Source organism: Bubalus bubalis, chromosome 17 (assembly GCF_019923935.1).
Source record: "Bubalus bubalis isolate 160015118507 breed Murrah chromosome 17, NDDB_SH_1, whole genome shotgun sequence".
Taxonomy (NCBI): Eukaryota; Metazoa; Chordata; class Mammalia; order Artiodactyla; family Bovidae; genus Bubalus; species Bubalus bubalis.
Window position 1 is genome coordinate 57,786,972 of NC_059173.1, and position 25,285 is coordinate 57,812,256.

Below are 25,285 nucleotides of genomic sequence, written 5' to 3' on the forward strand. Positions count from 1 at the left end.
AGAACTAAAGAGCCTCTTGATGAAAGTGAAAGAGGAGAGTGAAAAAGTTGGCTTAAAACTCAACATTCAGAAAATTAAGATCATGGTGTCCAGTCCCATCACTTCATGGCAGATAGATGGGGAAACAGGCTTTATTTTTTTGGGCTCCAAGATCACTGCAGATGGTGACTGCAGCCATTAAATTAAAAGATGCTTACTCCTTGGAAGAAAAGTTATGACCATCCTAGACAGCTTATTAAAAAGCAGAGTCATTACTTTGACAACAAAGGTCTATGTAGTCAAAGCTATGGTTTTTCCAGTAATCATGTACAGATGTGAAAGTTGGACTATAAGGAGAGCTGAGCGCCGAAGAATTAATGCTTTTGAACTATGGTGTTGGAGAAGTCTCTTGAGAGTCACTTGGACTGCAAGGAAATTCAACCAGTCCATCCTAAAGGAAATCAGTCCTGAATATTCATTGAAAAGACTGATGCTGAAGCTTAAACTCTAATACTTTGGCCACCTGATGGGAAGAACTGACTTATTTGAAAAGACTCTGATGTTGGGAAAGATTGAAGGCGGGAGGAGAAGGGGACGACAGAGGATGAGATGGTTGGATGGAATCACCGACTCAATGGACATGAGTCTGAGCAAACTCCAGGAGTTGGTGATGGACAGGGAGGCCTGGCGTACTGCAGCCCATGGGGTCGCAAAGAGTTGGACATGACTGAGCGACTGAACTGAACTATCCCACTGCAGAGAGAGAAAATTATGTCAGCACTGTAAAGGGCCCCTGGTTTCTCTAAGGAACAGGGGCTGCTGAATGGGTGTCCAGTGGCCATATCTCACCTTATCACAGTAGGGCATGCGGTTCTTTGCAGTGATAACCATCTCCACTATGCCTCAGAGCTTCTACTTCTGCACCAGAGAAAGTGGACTAAGGGTCTTCACTGAATGTTGTCTATCTTTTTATACTGTTGTTAATGTATGAATTTCTATCAGTTTACTGATATTTTTTTAAGTATCTAAAAATGAAAGTGTTGGTCACTCAGTCATGTCAGACTCTTACCCCATGGACTATAGCCTGCCAGGCTCCTCTGTCCATGGAATTCTCTCGGAAAGAATACCAGAGTGGGTTGCTAATCCCTTCTCTAGAGATTACCCAATCCAGGGATCGAACCCAGGTCTCTTGCATTACAGGTGGGCTTTTTACTGCTTGAGCCACCAGGGGAGCTAAGGGCAGGATAAAAGAAAGGGAACAAAGAAGTTCCCTTTCTCTTTATTTGTTGGAATAAAAAGTGTGTGTCCTCAGTCACTGTAGTCATGTCTTACTCTTTGTGACCCTACGGACCTTAACCCGCCAGGCTCCTCTGTCCATGGGATTCTCCAGGCAAGAATACTGGAGTGGGTTGCCATTCCCTTCTCCAGGGGACCTTCTTGACCCAGGAATCAAACATGCGCTCTTGCACTGTAGCTGGAGACATGCTAAACATGCTCTTTACCCTCTGAGCAATCTGGGAAGTCAGAATAATACATCAGTGTTTACATTTAAATGACATTAGAAAAAAATGTGTAAAAGAAACTCTGTGAAAGAAAGTATGCACGGGTTATAATAGTTTCATTCTCCACTACAAAACTGCATATATTTTTGCAATAATTGTATGAAAATTCTTAAGGTATGAAATAAGAGGAAAAAAAATTGGCTAGAAAACAGCACCATTTTTGGAAATTGCCAAGTTGTATACAGATTTTAAACATTTTAACTTCATTTTTATTGATTTAAAATGGCCCACAATTATAATAAGATAGTAACAATGGTTTTTATTTCAGCCTTTGCTCATTGCCAACTTCAACTTTTTGTCATGCAACTAACAATTTGAAGATCATTAATCCCTTACCGAGGAATTCAAAGATACAAATGTTTCCAGATAAATACATCATTGTTTATCATTGACAAAATCTCTGGAGTTAACATTCCCATGAAAAATGAAAGAAAGCCCACAATAAACATATGGCTAAATTATCAGCTATAACTTGTACAAAAATAATTTTGACAATGAACATAGATAAGACATTGGGCTTCTCTGGTGGCTCAGAAGATGAAGAATCTGCCTGCAATGCAGGAGACGTGGGTTCAGTCCCTGGGTTGGGAAGATCCCCTGGAGAAGGGAATGGCAACCCACTCCAGTATTCTTGCCTGAAGAATTTCATGGACAGAGGAGCCTGGCTGGCTATAGTCCACGGAGTTGAAAAAGAGCTGGACACAACTGAACAACTAGCATTCTCATAGCTAGGCACTGGGTTTCAGAAATTACACTTTTTAAACCAGGGGGTTTGGAAGTCTGAGGTGAAAGAGCTGACAAGCGTCTCCATGGCAGCAAAACACTGTTGGGGTCTTCTGTGCACCCCCTTACCAGGCTTGCACTTTGGATTGTAGTTGCTATTTAGATTTGGCATTTCCTTTTCTTTCATGCTTCCTGAGCTTGGCTCTTTGTAGATTTATAGGTCTAGCAATATCCTAGTCTTTAGTGGCTCTGTCTTTGGTGCTATCTGGATCAGCATTTTTATTTTATTTATTTATTTAAAAAATATGTATTTTGTTGCACCTGGGCTTAGTTGCGGTACGTGGGATCTAGTTTCCTGACCAGAGATTGAACCTGGGTCCCCGGCATTGGGAGTGCAGAGTCTTAGCCACTGAACCACCAGGTAAGTCCTTCAGTATTTCTACCAAGCAGTTTGGAGGAAGGTGGAGGTGAGGGAGAGGGTTTCTCCAAGGTAACAAGGTCAGTGAGGACAATCAGGCAGCAAAGGTCAATCATTCATGCAGACAAGAGCAGTTGTAGGCTGAGTGTAAAGAAAACGGGATTCTCCAAACTTCCCTCCTGTTTTACTGAAATTTCTATCTGTAGTTGCCCCAAGCTCCAGTTATTCCATTTGGTTTGTGATTCAGTTTTGTCCCTGGCTACAAATTTCTAAGATTCCCATCTCAGTACCTTTTAAAAGAATATCTGTTGCTGACTCAGCTGTCTGGCCACAGTCCAGCCTTCTAGAAACTGGGCAACGTATGATATCCAGTTGAGACTCCAGTCGCTGGCTATGCTCCCCAGACTGAGCTGCAGACAAGCCTAGTCATGCTAGAGTACAACAGAGCAATGTTTTCAAATCTGTGGATGACACAAAGCGAGGAGGGATGGCGAATGTGATGGAGTCTTTAAAAGGCTCTTGAGAGGTTGGAGATTTAACAGCTATGAGTTTGAATTCCAAATACCATCTCATTAATATAGATGATGGAAAAAATGGCTTGACTATTTTATGTGAAAATACCAGGGTGTTTTTGTTGATCTTAAGTTCAGTGTGACGTGACTTAGCTGCTCTAAAAGCTAATCTTCTTGTGGGCTGCATTAATAGGATTGCGTCCAAATCACGCCAGGCAATAATCTCCGTGCACTCAGCTTCAACTGGCCAGGCAACAGCTGACTACTCTTGTTGTGACCGTTCTACAAGGGGGTCATTACCAACCACAGATAATTCTAGGAAAGCAGAGCAGGATGGGGAGATCTGGGCTGTCCACTGCACAGGGAACTGTTCTGCCAACTGCTTAGCCTGAGCAGTGGCTCTCTATCTGTTAAAACTTTTAAAAAATATTTAATTTATTTATTTATTTGGCTACACCACATCTTAGTTGTGGCATGCAGGATCTAGTTCCCCGACCAAGGATTGAACCCGGGGCCCCCCTGCATTGGGAGCTCAGAGTCCTAGCCACTGGACCACCAGTTTTACGGAAGTCCCTAAAACTCTTTTGATTCATCAGAAAACTCAGCTGGCTTAGGCAAGAGGAGGGTCATAAATCCTAATGCTATAGACAGGGCTGCCATTCATATGAGATACACAGGTACAGTTCTGCTAGTTGTTTATCTCTGGCATCTGCTCTGATGCATTGGTTCCCATAGCATACTGGCTTTAAATATTTTGAATATCACCCCTGGAAACAGAAGAGCCTCAGAGAATCCAGGGCTAGGAATACAACTGAGCTTTAGGAAGGGCTAAGGCCAGGAAATGAAATGTCACTGGAAGGCTTGGCAGTACTGGCTCTATCCTCCTCCGTCTGTTTCGTTCTCCTCTGTCTGTATGAGACAACTTTCTCCAGTCTCTCTAGTCTACTTGTCAGAAACTGGCTTTGTCTCCATCCCAGCTCCATGTTCCCAACAGAACTTGGCTTAGCATGGAATGCCTACCATCCCTATCAACTGTGGCCGAGGGCATGGAGTATCAACACATCAGACAAACATGGCTGCTAGAAACCCATGCCTACGGGAAATTCCCTGGTGGTCCAGTGGTTAGGACGCTGCACTTTCAGTGCCAACCCAGGTTTGATGCCTGGTCGGGAAACTGAGATTCCCCCAAGCCATGTGAAACAGGCAAGAAATAAATAAATTAACCATCCTCTGTGAACTGAGATGGGGGTAATTAAGGAGGTCATTCTGTGGCAGGCAAATACTCAAAACATTTTGTATCACTTTTTAACTTACTTTGATGTGAAAGCCCTTTTGAAACGTTGGAGAAACATGTTTTCCTCTACACAAACACACACACAACTTTGTTTATGCTTTCAAGAGATTTCTAGAACCTTGGAATACATTGTTGAACCCCAAAATAAGATACCCTGGCCTGGAAATGAAATATTTAGGGAAAAAATATGAATGTCTTCCTTCAAATTGCTGGAGAACTGTTGAGGGAGGGAAATTATGTAAACCCGCCTGCCAATATAGGAGATGTAAGAGACACTTCGATCCCTGGGTGGGGAAGATCCCCTGGAGGAGGGCATGGCAGTCCCCTCCAGTATTCTTGCCTGTAGAGTCCCATGGTCAGAGGAGCCTTCTGGGCTACAGGTTGCAGACAGCACTGAGGTGACTTAGCAAGAGTGCACAGTGGAGAGCTTAAAATGCCATATAAACATGGAAATGTGGTTCCCTTTGGAGGTAATATACTGGGTGATTCTTTTTTGTGTGTTTCCCAATTATCCTGCCAGGAACATAATATGTTTCAGTTCAGTTCGGTTCAGTCGCTCAGTCGTGTCCGACTCTTTGCGACCCCATGAATCACAGCACACCAGGCCTCCCTGTCCATCACCAACTCCCGGAGTTCACTCAAACTCACGTCCATCGAGTCGGTGATGCCATCCAACCATCTCATCCTCTGTCGTCCCCTTCTCCTCCTGCCCCCAATCCCTCCCAGCATCAGAGTCTTTTCCAATGAGTCAACTCTTCGCATGAGGTGGCCAAAGTATTGGAACTTCAGCTTCAGCATCAGTCCTTCCAAAGAACACCCAGGACTGATCTGCTTTAGAATGGACTGGTTGGATATCCTTGCAGTCCAGGGGACTCGCAAGAGTCTTCTCCAATACCACAGTTCAAAAGCATCAATTCTTGGGCGCTCAGCTTTCTTCACAGTCCAACTCTCACATCCATACATGACCACTGGAAAAACCATATCCTTGACTAGACGGACCTTTGTTGGCAAAGTAATGTCTCTGCTTTTGAATATGCTATCTAGGTTGGTCATAACTTTCCTTCCAAGGAGTAAGCATCTTTTAATTTCATGGCTGCAGTCACCATCTGTAGTGATTTTGGAGCCCAGAAAGAAAAAGTCTGACACCGTTTCCACTGTTTCCCCATCTATATCCCATGAAGTGATGGGACCAGATGCCATGATCTTCGTTTTCTGAATGTTGAGCTTTAAGCCAACTTTTTCACTCTCCACTTTCACTTTCATCAAGAGGTTTTTGAGTTCCTCTTCACTTTCTGCCATAAGGGTGGTGTCATCTGCATATCTGAGGTTATTGATATTTCTCCTGGCAATCTTGATTCCAGCTTGTGCTTCTTTCAGCCCAGGGTTTTTCATGATGTACTCTTCATATAAGTTAAATAAGCAGGATGACAATATGCAGCCTTGACGTACTCCTTTTCCTATTTGGAACCAGTCTGTTGTTCCATGTCCAGTTCTAACTGTTGCTTCCTGACCTGCATATAGGTTTCTCAAGAGGCAGGTCAGGTGGTCTGGTATTCCCATCTCTTTCAGAATTTTCCACAGGTTATTGTGATCCACACAGTCAAAGGCTTTGGCATAGTATGTTTAGTTTTTCTTTTTTTCTTTTTTTTTTTGATCTTTCGGCTGTGCCATAAAGCATGTGGGATCTTTGTTTCCTGATCAGGGATCGAACTTATGCCCCCTGCCTTGGTAGCAAGGAATCTTAACCACTGGACCACCAGGGAAGTCTCTATATGGTTAGTTTTATAACCAGATAAAGCATTTTTTAAAAAGAAACAGAATCAAAATTTCAAATACTTCAGACAGAGTTGAGAATAGTGGGTAAAACTGATAAGAACACGGATTTTAACCCAATAGTACTGGTTGCCTTAAAAGTAATCACAATGTCCCTGAATCTAGCCTTTCCCCTCTTATAATCTGTTCTCAAAACAGAAGCCAGAGTATGTCTTTAACTTGTGTTAAAACATAAGTCAGAGTATGTCTGTCTGCTCAGCATCCAGTGATGGTTCCCCCGCCAGTTCAAAGACTCAGAATCCTTGAGTCTGCCTACAGGCCCCATGTGATCTGGCCCCTGTAATGTCCCCACTTCATCTCTTACAACTGTCCCTCCAGCTCATTCTGATTCCTCTGCTCCTCAAATTTCATCACCCCCTGAAGTGTCTGCAAATGACGTGTTCCCAGGTCCACACCATTTTAAACTGCACACCCCTTCACCACTCTCACTCTCCATGGCCCTCACCCTACCCACTTTATTTCTCTCTTAAAAAAAATTAATTTTTCACTAAAGCACGCCTCCCAGGTGGCTCACTGGTAAAGAATCCGCCTGCCAGTGTAGGAGATGAGGGTTTGATCCCTAGGTCAGGAAGATCCCTTGAAGAAAGAAATTGCAACCCAGGTCTCCAGTATTCTTGCCTGGAGAATCTCATGGACAGAGAAGTAGAGTCCATGGGGTCCCAGTCAGACCTGACTTAGCGACTGAACCACTAGCACCTCAGTTGACTTACAAAGAAATGGTTTCAGGTGTACGGCAAAGTGATTCAGTTTATATCTCTAGAGATATATAAACACACAGATATATTCACAGATGCATCTTTTTCAGGTTCTCTTCCAGTATAGGCTATTACAAGATATTGAAGACGTGGTATTTATGTACAATGGACTTGTGTGTGCGTTCATAGTTGCTTCAATCATGTCCGACTCTGCAACCCTGTGGACCGCAGCCCACCAGGCTCAGTCCATGGGATTCTGGAGTGGGTTGCCATATGCCCTTCTCCAGGGGATCTTCCTGACCCAGGGAGCGAACCCGGGTCTCCTGTGCCTCCTGCACTGAAGGCGGATTCTTTACCAAATGAACCACCAAGGAAGCCCCACAATGGACCTACTCACTTTCTTTTTCTCATAGGAGTTATCACCTTCTAAAATATTATGTAAAATTTTTACCTTCTGTTGCTCCTCATTTGAATATAAGCTCCTTGAAGACAGAGGATTTTGGTGTTTATTAATTTTTTTTCTTTTTTTTGGTTTGCTCAATCCCAAGCACCCAGAACAGTACCTGGCCAGCAGTGGATACTCAATAGACACCTGTTGGAGGAAGGCAGGGAAGGAGGAGTGAAAAAGGACTTGTGGTGGTCAAGCAGAGACACAGTGGGTTTCTCAGGAGGAATTCCTGATATGAAGGAGAAGCTTGGACAACTTGGAAGTTTCACTACAAATGTGAGATTCCATATGATCCAACTCTTCCCTTCTGCCACCACAACCAGATTTTTACTGAGATTACTTGCCACATGTCTTAGACAGGAATCCTCTGGATACAAGGAAGAGAAACCACTCAGGTTATAATATGTATTAATAGAAAAAAGGAAAGTTTTAATTTAACACATAAAATCTAATGAATTCCAAGGGCAAGAACTCCAGGGTGGCCCTGGAGAAGCTGAAACCAGAATTTTCTCTCCCTTTCTGGTACTTCTGAGGGAGATTTAATCTCTCCCTCAATAGACATCTCATTTCTCCTTCCTGGAGAGCAGCTAGACCTCCCAGCTTCAGGAACCTTTAACTAATTAAAGTCTCAGTCTCCAATCCAAATTCTTCAAGAGTGAATCTGATTGGCTTATCGATTGTTTTCCCATACATCAAGTGGTACCATCGGCTGTCATCCCAGGCAAGAGCATCAGAGAGTGCAACCACAGCCAAAGAATCTACCCTGGTGGGCTTGGGAAGGGAGGCAGTTCTCAGAGAAGAAGCACAAGAGCTGAACAGGCAAATTGGCCAGCACTCCAAGGCACCACCCCACTGGAATCTAACTGCACTAACATTCTCAACAATCTAATTTCATTTCCCCAGCAATTTCCTGTCTGGAAGAGGTTGCTGATTTCTTTGAAGCTAAAATCGGCACATCCTTCACTTATAAAAATAATAAACAGCTTTCTGAGAAACTTCTGAGGACATTTTTCTACCACCTGGAAAAGCACAATGAGAGGACTCATCTCTAGAATAAGAGTAGCAGAGACTTTACCCTGAAAGAGAGTTGCAACCTGTCACAAAGTTCTGCACCGTGAACACAGATGTATATATAACTGCTTTTCATAAGCTTTTTCTGAAAAAAAAAAAAAAAAATGAAGGCAATAACACAAATACAGAAATATGCACAAATCACAGGTGTTCAGCTGAATGAATTTCCAACAGTAAACACACTCTTGAAGCCAGCACCCAAATCGAGAAATCAACATTATCACCCAACTTCCCACTGCCCCTCACACACACTATTCCCTGACTTCCATAGTTTAGTTTTGCCTAAGTTTATAGCCTCTGGCCCTTTTTGTTTTCCTACTGGATTGGCTATCTTGTTCTGTTTTTAAAGCAACTTTATTGAAGTATGATTGACATGCAATTCAGTGGACATATTGAAAGTGTTCGGGTTGACAGATTTAGATCTATGTACACATCAAGAAACCATTACCACAGTCAATCCCGCCCAGCTCCAGACAACCACTGATGCATCTATGGTTGGGTCAATGATGTCATTATCATCTGTTTATATTTCTAGAATTTTCTATAAATAAAATCACATTCAATTCAGTTCAATTCCTCAGTCGTGTCCTATTCTTTGCAACCCCATGGACTGCAGTACACCAGGCCTCCCTGTCCATCACCAAGTCCTGGAGTTTACTAAAATTCATGTCCATTGAGTTGGTGATTCCATCCAACCATCTCATCCTCTGTCATCCCCTTATCCTCCCACCTTCAATCTTTCCCAGCATCAGGGTCTTTTCAAATGAGTCAGTTCTTCCCATCAGGAGGGCAAAGTATTGGAGTTTCAGCTTCAGCATCAGTTCTACCAAAGAATATTCAGGGCTGATTTCCTTTAGGATGGACTGGTTGAATTTCCTTGAAGTCCAAGGGACTCTCAAGAGTCTTCTCCAACACCACAGTTCAAAAGCATCAATTCTTCAGCTTTCAGCTCTCTTTATAGTCCAACTCTCACATCTGTATCTGACTACTGGAAAAACCATAGCTTTGACTAGACGGACCTTTGTCGTCAAACTAATGTCTCTGCTTTTTAATATGCTGTCTAGGTTGGCGAACTGAACTGAACTAGGTTGGTCAAGACTTTCCTTCCAAGGAGTAAGCGTCTTTTTTAATTTTATGACTGCAGTCACAATCTGCAGTGATTCTGGAGCCCAAGAAAATAAAGTCTGCCACTGTTTCCACATCTATTTGCCATGATGTGATGGGACCAGACACCATGATCTTGATTTTCTGAATGTTGAGTTTTAAGCCAACTTTTTCACTCTCCACTTTCACTTTCATCAAGAGGCTTTTGAGTTCCTCTTCACTTTCTGCCATAAGGGTGGTGTCATCTGCATATTTGAGGTTATTGATATTTCTCCCGGCAATCTTGATTCCAGCTTGTGCTTCATCCAGCCTGTCATTTCACATGATGTACATACACTTTTATTTGGCTCTCACTTCTTTTACTCAGAATAATTATTCTGAGATTCATCCATGTCATTACACATATCACTAGTCCATCCCTTTCTACTGCTAAGTAGTAACTGTACAGATATATGACATCCAGAAGGCAATGGCACCCCACTCCAGTACTCTTGCCTGGAAAATCCCATGGACGGAGGAGCCTGGTAGGCTGCAGTCCATGGGGTCACGATGAGTCGGACACGACTGAGCGACTTCACTTTCACTTTTCACTTTCATGCACTGGAGAAGGAAATGGCAACCCACTCCAGTGTTCTTGCCGGGAGAATCCCAGGGACGGTGGAGCCTGATGGGCTGCCGTCTATGGGGTTGCACAGAGTCAGACACAACTGAAGCGACTTAGCAGCAGCAGCGTCCATTAAGGCATGCTAAGTAGTAACCCACTGTACAGATATATGACATCCATTAACCATTAAGGCAATCAAGTAGTTTCCAGTTTGGGGCTATTTAAAATAAAGGCGCTAAGAACATTGGCACAAAACAGTTTGAGTGAACATATTATTTCATTTATCTCAGGTATTTAGGAGTGGAATGTCTGGGTCATATGTTATGTGCATGCTTAACTTTATAAGAAACTGCCAAAATGTCTTCCATTTTACATTCTCATAAGCTGTGTATGAGAGTATCAGTTGTTCAATCATCTCAACTCTTCAAATTTTGTTGTTGCTGTTCAGTTGCATCATGTCTGACTTTTTGTGACTCCATGGACTGCAGCATGCCAGGCTTCCCCGTCCTTCACCATCTCCCAGAGTTTACTCAAACTCACGTCCATTGAGTCAGTGATGCCATCCAACCATCTTGTCCTCTGTTGTCCCCTTCTCTTCCTGCCTTTAATCTTTCCCAGCATCAGGGTCTCTTCTAATGAGTCAACTCTTCACAACAGGTGGCCAAAATATTGGAGCTTCAGCTTCAGCATCAGTCCTTTTAATGAATAACAATCACAGAAAACTAACCAAACTGATTACATGGATCAAAGCCTTGTCTCACTCAACAGAACTATGAAGTACACCATGTGGGGCCACCCAAGACAGACGGGTCATGGTGGAAAGTTCTAACAAAACGTGGTCCACTGGAGAAGGGAATGGCAAACCACTTCAGTATTCTTGCCCAGGGAAACCCATAAACAGTATGAAAAGGCAAAAAGATAGGACAGTGAAAGATAAACTCTCCAGGTCAGTATGGGCCTATATGCTACTGGAGAAGAGTGCAGAAGTAACTCCAGAAAGAATAAAGAGTCAGAGCCAAACCAAAAACAATACCCAGTTGTAGATGTGACTGGTGATGGAAGTAAAGTCCAATGCTATAAAGAACAATATTGCGTAGGAACCTGGAATGTTAGGTCCATCATCAAACAGGAGATGGTAAGAGTGAAAATTGACATTTTAGGAATCAATGAAGCAAAATGGACTGCAATGGGCGAATTTAATTAATATGACCATTATATCTACTATCGTGGGCAAGAATCACTTAGAAGAAATGGAGTAGCCACCATAGTCAACAAAAGAGTTTGAAATGCACTACTTGGGTGCAATCTGAAAAATGACAGAATGATCTCTGTTCATTTCCAAGGCAAACCATTCAATATCACAGTAATTCAAGTCTATGCCCCAACCACTAATTCCAAGGAAGCTAAAGTTGAACAGTTTTATGGTGACCTACAAGACCTAGAACTAACACCAAAAAAAAAAAAAAAAAATGTCTGTTTCATCATAGGGGACTGGAAAGCAAAAGAAGGAAGTCAAGAGGTACCTGGAGTAACAGGCAAGTTTGACCTTGGAGTACAAAATGAAACAGGGCAAAGGCTAATAGAGTTTGGCTAAAAGAATGCACTGGTCATAGCAAACACCCTCTTCCAACAACACAAGAGACAACTCTACACATGGACATCACCAGATGGTCAGTACTGAAATCAAACTGACTATATTCTTTGCAGCTGAAGATGGAGAAACTCTATACAGACAGCAAAAACAAGACCAGGAGTTGACTGTGGCTCAGATCATAAACTCCTTATTGCCAACTTCAGACTGAAATTAAAGAAAGTAGGGAAAACCACTAGATCATTCAGGTATGACTTAAATGAAATCACTTACAATTATACAGTGGAAGTGAGAAAGAGTCAAGGGATTAGATCTGATACAGTGCCTGAAGAACTATGGACGGAGGTTAGTGACATTGTACAGGAGGCAGGGATCAAGACTATCCCCAAGAAAAAGAAGTTCCAAAAGGTAAAATGTTTGCCTGAGGAGGCCTTACGAAGAGGTGAGAAGAGAAGAGAAGCTAAAGGCAAAGGAGAACGGTACGATATACCCATCTGAATGAACAGTTCCAAAGAATAGCAAGAAGAGATGAGAAAGCCTTCTTCAGTGATCAATGCAAAGAAATAGAGAGGGAAAAAAAATAGAATGGAAAAGACTAGAGATCTCTTCAAGAAGATTAGAGCTATTAAGGCAACATTTCATGCAAAGATGGGCACAATAAAGGACAGAAATGGTATGGACCTAACAGAAGCAAAGGATATTAAGAAGAGGTGGCAAGAATATACAGAAAACTACACAAAAAAGATCTTCAAGACCCAGATAACCACCATGGTGTGATCACTCATGTAGAGCCAGACATGCTGGAATGTGAAACCAAATGGGCCTTAGGAAGCATCACTATGAAAAAAGCTAGTGGAGGTGATGGAATTCCAGTTGAGCTATTTCAAATCCTAAAAGATGATGCTGTGAACGTGCTGCACTCAATATGCCAGCAAATTTGGAAAACTCAGCAGTGGCCACAAGACTGGAAAGGTTAGTTTTCATTCCAATACAAAAGAAAGACAATGCCAAAGAATATTCAAACTATCACACAATTGCACTCATCTCACATGCTAGCAAAGTAATGCTCAAAATTCTCCAAGCCAGGCTTCAACAGGACATGAAGCATGAACTTCTAGATGTTCAATCTGGATTTATAAAAGGCAGAGGAACTAGAAATCAAATTGCCAACATCCATTGGATCATTGAAAAAGCAGGAGAATTCCAGAAAAACATCTATTTCTGCTTTATTGACTACACCAAACCTTTGACCATGTGGATCACAACAAACTGTGGAAAATTCTTTAAGAGACAGAAATACCAGACCACCTTATCTGCCTCCTGAGAAATCTGTATGACAGTCAAGAAGCAACAGTTAGAACCAGATGTGGAACAACAGACTGGTTCCAAATCGGGAAAGGAGTACGTCAAGGCTGTATATTGTCACCATGCTTATTTAACTTATATGCAAAGTACATCATGCATAATTCTGGGCTGGATGAAGCACAAGGAGGAATCAAGACTACCAGGAGAAATATCAATAACCTCAGATAAACAGATGATACCATCCTTATGGTAGAAAGTGAAGAGGAACTAAATAGCTTCTTGATGAAAATGAAAGAGGAGAGTGAAAAAGCTGGCTTAAACTCAACATTCAAAAAACGAAGATCATGGCATCCAGTACCATCAAATCATGGCAAATAGATGGGGAAACAATGCAAACAGTGACAGACTTTTTTCCTTGGGCTCCAAAATCACTGCAGATGGTGACTGCAGCCATGACATTGAAAGACGCTTGCTGCTTGGAAGAAAGCTATGACAAGCCTAGACAGCATATTAAAAGGCAGAGACATTACTTTGCCAACAAAGGTCCATCCAGTCAAGGCTATGATTTTTCCAGTAGTCATGTATGGATGTGAGAGCTGGACCATAAAGAAGGCTGACTGCCAAAGAATTGATGCTTTTGAACTGTAGTGTTGGAGAAGACCCTTGACAGCTCCTTGGACTGCAAGGAGATCAAACCTGTCAATCCAATCAAAGGGTTCCTAAAGGAAATCAGTCCTGAATATTCACTGGAGGGACTGATGCTGAAGATGAAGCTCCAATACCTTGGCCGCTTGATGCGAAGAACTGACTTATTGGAAAAGACCCTGATGCTAGGAAAGATTGAAGGCAGGAGGAAAAGGGAGGGAATGACAGAGGATGAGATGGTTGGATTGCATCACTGACTCCATGGATATGAGTTTGAGCAAGCTCCAGGAGTTGGTGGTGGACAGGGAAGCCTGGTGTGCTGCAGTCCATAAGGTTACAAAGAGTTGGACAAGACTGAGCAACTGAACTGAACTGAACTGAATGAATATTGAAGATTGGTTTCCTTTAGGATTGACTGGTTTGATATCCTTGCAGAACAAGGGATTCTCAAGAGTCTTTTCCAACATCACAGTTCAAAGCATCAGTTCTTCAGCATTCAGCCTTCTTTATGGTCTAACACTAATATCCATACATGACTACTGGAAAAACCATAGCTTTGAGTGTTCAGATCTTTGTCGGCAAAGTAATGTCTCCACTTTTTAATATGCTGTCTAGGTGTGTCATAGTTTTTCTTCCAAGGAGCAAGCATCTTTTAATTTTGTGGCTGAAGTCACCATTTGCAGTGATTTTGGAGCCCAAGAAAATAAATTCTGTCACTGTTTCCATTGTTTCCCCATCTAGTTTCCATGCAGTGATGGGACCAGATGCCATGATCTCCTTTTTTTGAATGTTTTCAATTTTAAGCGTTCTGATATGTGTGTCCATGGGGCTTCAAAGCGCCAGAGACGACTCAGTGACTGAGCACAATAGATCTGTAGTGGTATCTAATTGTGATATTAATTTGTGTTTCCCTAATGAGTGAACTCCGGGAGTTGATGATGGACAGGGAGGCCTGGCGTGCTGCAATTCGTGGGGTCGCAAAGAGTTGGACACGACTAAGCGACTGAACTGAACTGAACTGAATGCCTAATGATGCTGAGTACATCTTTTGATATGGCTTATTTGCCATCTGTCAGTCTTTTCTGGTTAAATATGTATACATACAAATCTTTTGCCCATGTTTTAATTAGGCTGTCTATTTCTTATTATTAAGTTTTGTATAGCTTTATTTTGGAGACAAGGCCTTTATCAAATATGTGATTTGCAAATATTTCCTCCCCCAGCTTGTGGCTTGTCTTTTCATTCTCTTAATGGTATCTTTCAAAGAGCAAGCATTCTTAATTTTGATAAAAGACCAATTTACCATTTTTTTTTCCTTTTTGGATCATGCTTTGGGCATGATATCTAAGAGATCTTTGCATAACTCAGTCACACAGATTTTCTCCAGAAGAGAAAATCTTTCTGCTTTTTCCAGAAGTTTTCTTTTTATTGGGTTCTACTTTTATTATTTATAATCTATTGTGAGGTATATCTGTACATGTGCTGCAAGGTATGGTTTGAATTTGTTGTTGTTGTTCTTGCATTTTGGTATCCTATTGCTTTAGCATCAATTATTGAAAAGACTATTCTTTCTTCTTTGAATCGCCTGTGCACCTTTGTCAAAAATCAATTGACCATGTATGTGTGAGTCTATTTCTGGACTGTTTTCTGTTCCATTAATCCATTTGCCTATCTTTTTTCTTTTCTTTTCCATTATAGTTTATTGTAAGATATTGAATATAGTTCCCTGTGCGATAACCTTGTTGCTTATTTTATATATAGTAATTTGTATCTGCTAATCCCAAACTCCTAATTTATCCTTTACCCCAACTTCCCGATTGGTAACTATAAGTTTGTTTTCTATGTCTGTGAGTCTGTTTCTGTTTTGTTTATAAGTTCATTTGTATCATGTTTTTAGATTCCATATATAAGCGATATCACAGGATATTTGTCTTTGTCTCACATAATTCACTGTATGATAATTCCCTAGTCCATCTATGTTGGTGCAAATGGCATTGGTTCATTCTTTTTTGTGGTTGAGTAATATTCCACTGTGTGTGTGTGTGTGTGTGTGTGTGTGTGTGTGTGTGTGTAACAGATCTTCTTTATCCATTCATCTGTCGATGGACATTTAGGTTGCTTCTATGCCTTGGCCATTGTAAAGGTGCTGCTATGAATATGGGGGCACATGTATCTTTCCAAATTAAGAGTTTTCATCATTTCTACATTCATGTCTAAGAGTGGGATTATTGGATCATATGGTAACTCTAGTTCCAATTTTTTCACATTTTTCTATCTTGATGCCAGTACTATCAAAGACAGTACTGCTGCTGCTACTGCTGCTAAGTCGCTTCAGTCGTGTCCGACGCTGTGCGACCCCATAGACGGCAGCCCACCAGGTTTCCCCGTCCCAGGGATTCTCCAGGCAAGAACACTGGAGTGGGTTGCCATTTCCTCCTCCAATGCATGAAAGTGAAAAGTGAAAGTGAAGTCGCTTCAGTTGTGTCTGACCCTTCGCGACCCCATGGACTGCAGCCTACCAGGCTCCTGCATCCATGGGATTTTCAAGGCAAGAGTACTGGAGTGGGTTGCCATTTCCTTCTCCAAAAGACAGTACTACATTGTCTTTATTAAGGTGGGTTTCTATGTCTTGAAGTCAAGGAGCATAAGTTCTCTAACTTTGTTCCTTTCCAAAGTTATAGCTACTTAGGTCCTTTGCATTTCCATATGATTTTCAGAATCAGCTTATCAATTTTGGAAAAAATGCTTGCTGAGGTAGTCATTGGAATTGTGTTAAATTTACAGATTATTCTGGGAGAAAATTGACAACTTAATAATATTGACTTTCTATTCATGAATTAAGTATATCTTACTTAGGTCTTTAATTTCTCTCAGTGATGCTATGTCTTGAATCTATGGATTTACAGTTGCAACAAATTTGGATAATTTTTGGCCATTATCTTTTCAAATATTCTTCAGTGCTTCCCACTTTGGAGACTCCAATTATATGCATATAGATTCTTTGAGCTGGTCCCATTTTCACTGATGCTCTGTGCATTTTTTTCAATCTTTTTTTTCTTTCTCTGTTCCTATTTCTCTATGTCTAAATTCACTAAAACTTTCTTCTGTGATGTCTAATCTGCTATTAATTGCATGTAGTATGTTTTTCCTCTCAGTCAATATAATTTTCATCTATAAAAGTTTGCTTTAGGTCTATTTAGTATCTTCCATGTCTCTACATAATATGTTAAATCATTGCTCTAGCTTACTGAACACATGATATACAGCTGTATGCTATGCTATGCTATGCTAAGTCACTTCAGTCGTGTTCGACTCTGTGTGACCCCATAGACGGCAGCCCACCAGGCTCCGCCGTCCCTGAGATTCTCCAGGCAAGAACACTGGAGTGGGTTGCCATTTCCTTCTCCAATACATGAAAGTGAAAAGTAAAAGTGAAGTTGCTCAGTCATGTCTGACTCTTTGCGACTCCATGGACTGCAGCCTACCAGGCTCCTCTGTCCATGGATTTTCCAGGCAAGAGTACTGGAGTGGGGTGCCATCGCCTTCTCCGATACAGCTGTAACACCTATTATATGTTTGTCAAATAATTTTACCATCTATATCACTACTGGGTTGGCTTCAGCTGAGTTTTCTCCTCATTTGTGAGTCATATTTACCTGCTTCTTTGTAATTTCTGATCAATGTCAAATCCAGAATTTTTGATTATCAAATCAGATGTTATAAACAGTGAAAGAAGCATGCACTTAAGGCACACTAATCAGACTTTGACAAATTTTACAAAAATATGTGATATATGTTTATACTAAAAGATATTATCTTTAGATTTAGGAGAGCAGTCAGTTAATATTTTTAGCAGATTCAAAGTATATTAAATAGTGGGACAAGTTGTAAATGGAGAAAACTGTGGGCACAACTGTAGAAAATGAGTTGGTGTTAGATATTTTTGCTTTCCTATGAATATACTGAGCTGTAATTTAGGACAGAGTTAAGTTTCTTGGAAGCAGTTTGAACCTATGGGATCTTGCTATCAAGTTTTCTTAGGCAGAGTCACAGCAGCATTTAGTCTAGAGATAATTTTGCCCCACGCCTGAGTCAAAAATCCTATAGTACTTTGTGAATTATGATGTTTTTGACTTTGGCTGGGAGAAAAAGAACTGTTCCCACCTGGATGGTTCCCTGGCAACTGTTCCCTACAGACCCTTCTGGTGACTCTGGCCCTAGTGCTGGGTGGTTTCTTCACCTGCATCTGCGAATCCATATTCATCTGGAGATGTCTGGGGACGCCCTGAGTGGGAATCTTGAGTGCTCTCTCTGTGTAGCTCTTTCCTATCTGGTGTAGTGTCTTGTGGCTTCAAACTGGAGTTCAGTTCAGTTCAGTTCAGTCGCTCAGTTGTGTCCAATTCTTTGCGACCCCATGGACTGCAGTACACCAGGCCTCCCTGTCCATCACCAACTCTTGGAGTTCACTCAAACTCATGTCCATCGAGTTGGTGATGCCATCCAGCCATCTCATACTCTGTCGTCCCCTTCTTCTCCTGCCCCTAATCCCTCCCAGGATCAGGGTCTTTCCCAATGAGTCAACTCTTCGCATGAAGTGGCCAAAGTATTGGAGTTTCAGCTTCAGCATCAGTCCTTCCAATGAACACCCAGGACTGATCTCCTTTAGAATGGACTGGTTGGATATCCTTGCAGTCCAAGGGACTCTCAAGAGTCTTCTACAACACCACAGTTCAAAAGCATCAATTCTTCTGTGCTCAGCTTTCTTTATAGTCCAGCTCTCACATCCATACATGACCACTGGAAAAACCATAGCCTTGACTAGATGGACCTTTGTTGGCAAAGTAATATCTCTGCTTTTCAATATGCTATCTAGGTTGGTCATAACTTTTCTTCCAAGGAGTAAGCGTCTTAATTTCATGGCTGCAATCACCATCTGTGGTGATTTTGGAGCCCCCCAAAATAAAGTCTGACACTGTTTCCACTGTTTCCCCATCTATTTCCCATGAAGTGATGGGACCAGATGCCATGATCTTCGTTTTCTGAATGTTGAGTTTTAAGCCAACTTCCAGATCCATCTCCTCAACTCAAAGGACTCCAAGCACCCTGTGCTGTGGCCCAGAAAGTAAAGCAGTAAACCAGGACGATTGCAGTGCTCACCTTGTTTGTTTCATATATTTTGTATCTTTTTATAAAGTTGTCTCAGTAGGGTGGGGAACTCTATCCTCTTTTACTCCACCTTGGTTGAAAGCTGAAGTCTTGGATTGTTTGTCATCTTATTGATTCTGAAGCACGTGTGTGCACTTAGCTGCACAGTTGTGTCTGACTCCTTGCAATCCCCTGCACAGTATACCACCAGGCTCCTCTGTCCAAGGGATTCTCCAGACAAGAATACTGGAGTGGGTTGCCATTTCCTCCTCCAGGGGATCTTCCCAACCCAGTAGTCCAACTCACATTTCCTGTGTCCCCTGCATTGCAAGCGGATTCTTTACATGCTGTGCCATTGAGGAAACCCCTATTGATTCTAGGATTATTTATATATTCCAACTACAAGCCCTTCAAAGAATACAGGAATTAAAATATCTTCTTCCAGTCCATGACTTGTTTGATGAAGAGATGTTGTCAATTTTAACACTGCCCGATATATTGCTCTTTAAACTCTAAGGTTAGTGCTTTCTGTACCTGTTTACTTTTCCCAAAGTTAAGAAGATAGTTCTCTGTGTTCTTGTTTTGAAATGTCCTAGTATTTTTTTATTTCAATTTTAAAATCTATAATGCATTTGGCATTGATTTTTGCATATGTTGTGAGATAGGAAGCAAAACCCTTTTTTTTTTTTTAAAAAAAAACGTGAGTATCCAATGTACCCAGAACCATGTACTGAAAAGTCCATCATTTCCTCACTGCAGTGCAGTGTCAATTCTGTCATGCATTTAATGACCACACACGCGTGGGTCTGTTTCTTGGTTCTCTGTACATCCAGATTTAACCTTGGTGTGGTAAACAGCATTGAGATGAAGCAGTCATCTCATAATTTTCAGTTTAAAAGAAGACTGAGTTAGTTTTTCTCCTTTTTTAAAAGAAAAAAAATTTTTTTTTTTTTTTTGATTCCTGGACAGGGACTTGAACCCTGGGCCCTCAGATTAAAAGTCTGATGCTCTACCAACTAAGCTATCCAGGCCCTCTCTAGGTTTTCTTAATTTAAGTATACATAAGTTTTAACTTCGTAGATAATTGTTTTTCATCCAAAATAATTTGAACGTAAGAACTGCATAAATGTAATTATATTAAGTAACTCTAATACTATTAAATATAATGTTTGTATGTCACAATTACCAAGGGATTTTGGTTTACTGCTGCTTCTGCTGCTAAGTCGCTTCAGTCGTGTCCGACTCTGTGCGACCCCAGAGACGACAGCCCACCAGCTCCCCCATCCCTGGGATTCTCCAGGCAAGAACACTGGAGTGGTTTGCCATTTCCTTCTCCAAATTTATAAAATAAAATGTCTCTTTTACCCGATAAGTAATCTAAATATTGAAATATTAAGTCTGATACAAAAGTATGCAATTCAGGCAGTGTTAGCATAATATTTTAATTATCATAGCTCCTAATAAATTATAACTGAAATATCCTAAACAAACTATGTTATTCCTTTGTGAAAAGACCATTTTCTCACTGTATCTATATAAATCTTATTTCAAGGATATTTTCATTCCAAATTACTTAAATACAACTTCCTTAGAAATATTTAGATGTGTGAAAATTTCAATGCATAAAGTTATTTATTAATTTTAAAATACAGCCTCACTTTTTTGTTTTTTAAACTTAAAATGTCCTATTACTAAAGGAATACATTTTTGTTGTAGAAAAATCATCAGATATACAACCCCACCTTTAGGTAATAATATAAAGTTTGGTTTATCACTTTTTGGAGTATGGTTATTGGGAGACAATTCCTATCTTTCTTAGCCCATTTGGGCTTCTATAACAATAAAACCATAAACTGGGTAGCTTATAAAAAATGGAAATTAATTTCTTTCAGTTCTGCAGTCTGGGAAGGTCAACATCAAAGGTGCCAGCAGGCTCCTTGTCTGGAAAGAGCTCAATGTCTGGTTCATGGTTGGCATCTTCTTGTTGTGCCCTCACATGGTGGAAGGGAGCAAGGGAACTTTCTTCCCCTCTTTTACAGAGTCAGTAACTCCACTCATGAGGGCTCCATCCCTATCACTGAGATCACCTCTGCAAAGACCCACCTCCTAACATCTTCACCTTGAGGGTTAGGATTTCAACATATGGACTGTGTTGTTCAGTCGCTAAGTCCTGTGCAACTCTTTGCGACCCCATGGACTGCAGCATGCCAGGCTTCTTTGTCCTTCACTATCTCCTGGAGTCTGCTCAAATTCATGTCCATTGAGTCAGTGATGCTATTTAACCATCTCATTCTCTGCCACTCCTTTTTCCTTTTGCCTTCGATCTTTCCCAGCATCAGGGCCTTTTGCAATGAGTCGGCTCTTCACATCAGGTGGTCATAGTATTGGAGCTTCAGCAGCAGTCCTTCCAATGAATATTCAGGACTGATTACCTTTAGGATTGACTGGTTTGATCTCCTTGCAGTCCAAGGGACTCTCAAGAGTTCTCCAGAAGCACAATTTGAAAGCGTCAATTCTTCGAGGCTCAGCCTTCTTAATGGTCCGACTCTCACATCTGTACATGGCTACTGGAGAAAACACAGCTTTGACTTTTGTCGGCAAAGTGATGTCTCGGCTTTTTAATACACAGTCTGGATTTGTCATAGCTTTCCCTCCAAGGAGCAAGTATCTTTTAATTTCATGGCTGCAGTCACAATCCACGGTGATTTTGGAGCTCCAAAAAAGAAAATCTCACTTCTTCCACTTTTCCTCTTATATTTGCCAATAATGTCAAGTGGGCCTTAGGATGCATTACATGAACAAAGCTAGTAGATGTCATGATCTTAGTTTTGTTAATATTGAATTTTAAGCCAGTTTTTTCACTTTCCTCTTTTGTGTTCATCATCTGCTTATCTGAGGTTGTTGATATTTCTCCCAGCAATCTTGATTCCAGCCTGTGATTCATCCAACCTAGTATTTCTCATGATGTAATCTGCATAGAAGTTAAATGAGCAGGGTGACAATATTCAGCCTTGACGTACTCCTTTCCCAATTTGGAACCAGTACGTTGTTCCATGTCCAGTTCTAACTGTTGCTTCCTGATATGCATACAGGTTTCTCAGGAGAAACCTTACCTAGGTGGTCTGATATTTCTATCTCTTTAAGAATTTTCCATAGTTTGTTGTGATCCACACAAAGGCTTTAGCATAGTCAATGAAGCAGAAGTAGATGTTCTTCTGGAATTCTTTTGCTTTCTCTATGATCCAATGGATGTTGGCAATTTGATCTCTGGTTCCTCTAGCTTTTCTAAACCCAGCTTGTACATCTGGATGTTCTTGGCTCATGTACTTCTGAAGCCTAGCTTGAAGGATTTTGAGCATAACCTTGCTAGCATGTGAAATCAGTGCAATTGTATGGTAATTTGAACATTCTTTGTCATTGCCATCTTTGAGATTAGAAAACTGACCTTTTCCAGTCCTGTGGGCACTGCTGAGTTTTCCAAATTTGCTGGCATATTTAGTGCAGCACTTTAACAGCATCATCTTTTAGGATTTTAAATAGCTCAGCTGGAATTCCTCTACTAGCTTTGTTCATGTAATGCATCCTAAGGCCCACTTGACTTTACACCCCAGGATGTCTGGCTCTAGGTGAGTGACCACACCATTATGGTTATATGGGTCATTAAGATGTGTTTTCGGAGAAGGCAATGGCCACCCACTCCAGTACTCTTGCCTGGAAAATCCCATGGATGGAGGAGCCTGGTGGGCTGCATTCCATGGGGTCGCAGAGTCGGACACAACTGAGTGACTTCACTTTCACTTTTCACTTTCATGCACTGGAGAAGAAAATGGCAACCCACTCCAGTGTTCTTGCCTGGAGAATCCCAGGGACGGCAGAGCCTGGTGGGCTGCCGTCTATGGGGTCGCACAGAGTCGGACACGACTGAAGTGATTTAGCAGCAGCAAGATGTTTTTTGTACAGTTTTCTGTGTATTCTTACCATCTCTCCTTAATCTTTTCTGTTAGCTTACCGTTTCTGTCCTTTATAGTGCCCATCCTTGCATGAAATGTTCCCTAGATATCTCCAATTTTCTTGAAGAGATCTCTAGTCTTTCCCATTCTATTGTTTTCTTCTATTTCTTTGCATTATTCATCTAAGAAGGCCTTCTTATTGCTCCTTGCTATTCTGTGGAACTCCACATTCAGTTGGGTATATCTGTCCCTTTCTCCTTTGCCTTTCACTTCTTTCCCCAGCTATTTGTAAAGCCTCCTCAAATAACCACTTTGCCTCCTTGCATTTCTTTTTCTTGGAGATGGTTTTGGTCACCGCCTCCTGTAGAAAGTTATGAATCTCCTTCCATAGTTCTTCAGGCACTCTGTCTACCAGATCTAATCCCTTGAATATATTTGTCACTTCCACTGTATAATCATAAGGGATCTGATTTAGGTCATACCTGAATGGCCTAGTTGTTTTCCCTACTTTTAAAAATTTAAGACTGAATTTTGCAATAAAGAGCTCATAATCTAAGCCACAGATAGCTCCATATCTTGTTTTTGCTGACTGTACAGAGTTTTTCCATCTTCAGCTGCAAAGAATAAAATCAACCTGATTTTGGTATTGACTATTTGGTGAGTGATGTCCGTGTGTAGACTCGTCTCTTGGGTTGTTAGAAAAGGGTGTTTGCTACAACCAGTGTGTTCTCTTGACAAAACTGTTAGCCTTTGCCCTTCTTCATTGTGTACTCCAAGGCCAAACTTGCCTGTTAATCCAGGTATCTCTTAATTTCTTACTTTTGCATTCCAACACCCTATGATGAAAATGACAGCTTTTTTGGTGTTAGTTCTAGAAGGTCTTGTAGGTCTTCATAGAGCCAGTCAGCTTTAGCTTCTTCTCCATTAATGGCTGGAGAATAGAGTTGGATTACTGTGATGTTGAATGGTTTGCCTTGGAAATATACCGAGATAATTCTGTCGTTTTTGAGACTGTACCCAAGTACCACATTTCAGATTCCTTTGTTGACTATGACGACTACTCCATTTCTTCTAAGGGACTCTTGCCTACAGAATCCATTATAGTAAATATAATGTCATCTGAATTAAATTCATCTATTCTTGTCCCTTTGAGTTTATTGATTCCTAAGATGTTGACATTCACTCTTGCCATCTCCTGCTTCACCAAGCCCAGTGTACCGTGATTCATGGACCTAACATTCCAGATTCTTATGCAATATTGTTCTTTACAGCATCCAACTTTACTTTCTCTTTACTTTCACATCCACAACGAAGCTCCTCTCCACTTTGGCCCAGCCACTTCATTCTTTCTGGAGCTACTAGTAACTGCCCTCTGTTCTTCCTCAGTAGCATATTGGACACCTCCTGACCAGGAGGTTCATTTTCTGGTGTCATATCTTTTCACCTTTTCATACTGTTCATGGGTTTCTCCAGGCAAGAATACTGGAGTGGGTTGCCATTTCCTTCTCCAGTGGACCGTGTTTTGTCAGAACTCTTCATTATGACCCGTCTGCCTTGGGGAGCCCTGCACAGCCCCTTCATCATGACAAGGCTGTGATCCATGAAGGATTTTAAGGGACAGAAACATTCCAACTGTAGCAATACCCAAGCATCTTGACTAGAGCACTATGCCCTGTTACCATGTCAGCAGCGAGCAAACATCTAGGTCATCAGCCACCTGATCAAAGCCCTTCACATCCTTCACTCACTCACTCATTCCACAAATATGTGTTAAGAATTGCTTACATGCCAGGTACCCTGGTAGGTGTTAGGGGTAAAAATAAAGTGACTAAACAAAATAGACATAATCCTTTTGACTAAACAAAATAGTCCTTTTCCTTAACAGCATCCATTATTTAGTGAGAGGAGTCAATATCAATAAAATAATCTCACAAAATGATGTGAGACAACAGCTATGATATCAATTTCTTATAACAGGACCGTAAGACAGTAAAGTAGGGAATATGATGCAACCTGAGCCTGAGAAAAGTCTTCCTGTGGAAGAGATGGGTGACCCAAGATCTGAAGAGTGGGCAGGAATGAACCTGTTCCAGTAAAATGAAACGAAAGGCACACAAAGGTGATAGCAGCATGCCAGGCACAGGAGAGTGAGAACACAGGCTTCAGAGCGGGAAGGAAGATGAGTGTGTTTGAGGAAACAGAAGTGGAAGAACACCTGAGTGACTAAGCACAGGAAGAGACAAGAAAGTGGTCCAGGTGACGCAGGATAGATACCTGCAGATGGCAGAGGCCATGTACATCATGTTGGCCATGTTAAGGATTAAAAAAAAAAAAAATTGATTCTTCCTTTATTTATTTCCTTGGCTACACCAGGTCTTAGCTGCGGCATGCTGGATCTTTGATCTT

The 25,285-nt window shown here is 41.3% G+C and overlaps 1 non-coding gene across 1 annotated transcript; it reads right to left on the reverse strand.

Moving 5' to 3' along the window:
• Positions 1-19,887: 19,887 nt before the first annotated feature.
• On the reverse strand, positions 19,888-19,960 carry TRNAK-UUU. The gene has a single exon. It is a non-coding gene; the product is annotated as a tRNA-Lys (tRNA).
• Positions 19,961-25,285: the final 5,325 nt, after the last annotated feature.